The 4,151-nt window shown below is 34.7% G+C and overlaps 1 pseudogene; it reads right to left on the minus strand.

The window, feature by feature from the left end:
• LOC137646705 (N-sulphoglucosamine sulphohydrolase pseudogene) lies at window positions 1–3,872 on the minus strand (annotated as a pseudogene).
• Window positions 3,873–4,151: the final 279 nt, after the last annotated feature.

The following is a 4,151-nucleotide window of genomic DNA, read 5'->3' on the forward strand; positions in this document are numbered from 1 at the left end:
CCTCTAGCAGGTGTTAATCAGTCAATTATTCAGTTTACCTTTAAATTAAATTCAATATATTTTCCGTAGCATTATTTTAAATCTTCACCGATCAAAGAAAACGTCTATTTACCATTGATGCATGACTTCCGATGTATATTTCATACAGTACTCCTTAGTCACGTTAATTGGTAAAAGTAATTCAAGCTCATTATATTATTATTTTACCTTTGTACACTGTATTGTAAGCTTCTGTCACTAGTAAATTCATATTCCATTGTAGAGTGGAGTGCACTTACCTGTACGTTCGTTTAGAACTCCCTCTGGACTGCACTGCCAAGGGTCACTGGTTTTCCTCTGCCAATCTCTTAGCATTTTTTCCAAGCGATCCATCACTGGTTGATAGTCCACCAACTCGGCCACGTTGTGAAGTTCTTCTGGGTCTAACACGAGGTCGTATAGCTCCCATTTACCCCTGTAATAATACTGACCGAGGGTCTTGAACCAAGGTAAAGGATCGCCATGCTCCGTTCTGTTCAGTATATCCAGGAACGACAGGGAGTCGTAGATGTCTGAAGCTATTGGGTAAGGCATCAGGTGGTTCAAGTTGTGTATCAGTTTGTACTCTGACGTTCGTATTGACCTCATTGGATAGTACATAGTGATTTCATGCGTTTCGTGGCTGCCGTGAATTACTGCCTCTTCTTTCTGAAGGCAATTTTGGCTGATGTTTACGTCGACATACTGCAGTAAAGACTTTCCAGTCAGTGTTATTGGCTTTGGGCTAAAAATGCGATATGTTGGGTAAGGAATGCTAAGCCAGTCTAACACCGTTGGAGTGAGATCTAGCAAAGATACAAGGACCGAGTTTGTTGTTCCCCAAGAATATGGATGGTCAGGTGAAGATATCAAAAGAGGTTCAATTGCTCCGGGATCATATAAATTAGTCTTAGCACCTGGAAAGGGAATGCCATTGTCTGAAGTATATATGACTAATGTATCATGACCATGGCCAGCTGCTTCTAGTTCTTGAAGAACCAACCCAATGCCTTGATCAAGACGAGAGAGAGATAAATACTGGGTAGCTATCTCCTGACGAACCGCTGGAGTATCTGGGAGGAAATAAGGTATCTCCACTTCTGATGGACTGTAAACTGTTGGCACCCAGTCTGGAATAGAACCCATACCTGGCTCTCCATTCCCAAACCTTTCACAAAAACTCCCATATTTCCCCACACACCGGTGAGCATCCATGAAGCCTACATAGAGAAAGAACGGACGACTATCATCACTACTGAAGAACAGCCGAGAAAGATCTTGTATATAAGTAATGTTTCTCGAAGCCTGGAGTAAATTATTCTTTGTCTCGGAATGATCAAATTCGAATGGGTAAACAGATTCAGGTCCTACATGCTTCTTGCCTATGATTCCAGTGCGGAAGCTGTGATCAGACAGTATACCTGGAAGACTAAGCACCTGATCAAATGAGGTGAAATGATGAATAAGGTGGTGAAGACCAAACATCCCATTCTGATGCGGAGGTAAACCAGTTAGGATTGCTGAGCGCGAGGGAGAACAGCTGCTGACTGTTGTGAAAGCAGAAGTAAATGCCACGCTCCTTTCTGCCAATTTGTCCAGATTAGGCATCTTGATTACTGTGTTTCCGTATACCTGAATGAATGAAATAAAAAGCTTAAAATCTGCATGCAAGAAAAAATAACACGCAAAGAGTTTAAATGTGCTAAGCCCACATTTAATCTTCGGAGGGAGCATAATTGCAGTTATTTGTCCGTATCTCAATAACTGTATATATATGTATATATATATATATATATATATATATATATATATATATATATATATATATATATATATATATATATATAATATATATATATATATATATATATATATATATGTATATATATGCATATATATACATATATATATTTCTTTCCTGTCACACTTAGGGTGTAGATGGAGTAGTCATACCTTGGTGACAGGAGTACCCAGAGAGGTACACTCGGCAAACACACTCACATATTACCAAACCAGCGGGTTGTGGTTAGAAAAGGGGGAAGGTGGGAAAGGGTGAATCTATGTGACGTAATTGTTACTGCTCGGGTACGTTTGTAACAATATATATATATATATATATATATATATATATATATATATAAGTATATATATATATATATATATATATATATATATATATATATATATATATATATATAATGTGTGTTGTGTGTGTTTGCTACGTATGTATATTTTACAAATATGTGCATTGCATTCTGGTTACAGAAATTCACAATATTACGAATCGCAATTGGAAAGTATGACATTAGATACCGTGTATCGCAAACCGATTCCATGCGATGATTTTAGTCAATTCCATTTATGAGAACCTGGTAGAGTTATATCTAAAAGATCTATTATGTTACATTTTAGAGAGTTTTGGGGGATTTCTCAAATAACTAAAGTCACATAACCCCACGATGCGAGGGTCACAAATTTCTAAAGAACCAATTAGAGTAGATGCGTCTTGAAAGCTCTTTAGAAAAGATAGTGAAATGTCCGTAACTACGCATGTGTTTCTATGTACATGTTTAGATCTACATATGTAGTTTTGCTCGTGGATGTACATTTCTGTGCAGCAAAATATATGTCGAATTTTTACACACAATGAATTGGAGCGTACATGAATATTTGTGCAACATATGCTGATTACATTTGTCTGTTTACACACAACACATTTGTTTGCACATGAATTATTATGGGCAACTTATGCTAGCTACAAACGTTCACCTTTTCAGGTACATAATTATACATTGACTGTTTATACATATGTATACGTACGTACGAATCTTTATGTACGATGTATAATGGTGTTCATTATGTACAATCTTGGAAAAAACCGTAATTCTAATCTGAAATTCTCCGTAAAATATACTGCTCTCAATCGTATTTCAGTAAAATACAAGCGACCGTAATTTTACCTTACTTTGTTATTATGTATTATGGGTAGGTAACCGTAATCTCACTCTTTTACGTCAATATAACCGTTTTTAAAAAGGTAAAAATCCTGGAATAAATGTTTCCAGACATTTACCGTTTTTTTAATACAAATTTTGAAGTGTACGTGGGAGTTTGTATCAACATTCATGAACACTGATCTTATTAGTATTTTAGTATCTTATCAATCTTGTAATTCAAACCGATGTAATTAGTATATTTTTTTTTCTTTTTAACCTACAGCCTGGGTATTAAGGTTACATTTTGGTGAAATTGATTGATTAGATTATCTGATGTTGTTACTGGCGGGAAAAAAAAGAAATAAAAAGAAAAAAAAAAGTTGATCTTTTAACTGACTGGCAAGCTTTCCACTAGCAATCTAATTAATCGGAATAAATCTCTTCAAATTACGCTCTGAGGTGATAAAGAGAATTTGGTTGTCTTGTTTATTTTCGCTCTGTCATATTGATTCGTTTAGCAAATAGAATGCCCTCAATGGGTATTTTTCATGATATGTATTGATAAGGTAAATAGGAAACTCAAATTTTCCAGGCTAAAATCATATATATACTGTATATCGAGTCACATTTTAATTACGCACAATATTATATAAATAATATAATAAAGTATAAATCTGTAAGTATAAAAAGTCACAGGTGCTCATGGACGGACATGTGTGCCAGATATATTTTTTTTTTTTTTTTTTTTTTTTGTGAGTTGAGATACAGGTAAATAAGATGATAAGAGTCTGGTCTTACCTTCATTTCGAGGCCAACGTCGTCGGCGACCAACATCAAGACGTTTTTGGCAAAGACTCCGCTGGTCGTTAAGATAATCAACACCAAATTCAGCATATTTGGTTGCACTCGCATACGCATCGGTGGCTGTAAAGTATTTTGAATGTATTAGGACTTGTAGAATTGAAGGTGATTTTGTGTTATACAGTGTACTGTTTTATTTTTTTTTATCATTATCTCCTCCTGTATATACTATACCGAATGATATATATGTTATATGTATATATAATGTGTGTATATATACTGTGTATATATATATATATATTTATATATATATATATATTATAAATCTTTTTATTTATTCATTATGATTTCATGTAAACGACACTGAATTAAGTAAACACACACATACACACACAC

This window comes from Palaemon carinicauda, chromosome 9, assembly GCF_036898095.1.
Source record: "Palaemon carinicauda isolate YSFRI2023 chromosome 9, ASM3689809v2, whole genome shotgun sequence".
Lineage (NCBI taxonomy): Eukaryota > Metazoa > Arthropoda > Malacostraca > Decapoda > Palaemonidae > Palaemon > Palaemon carinicauda.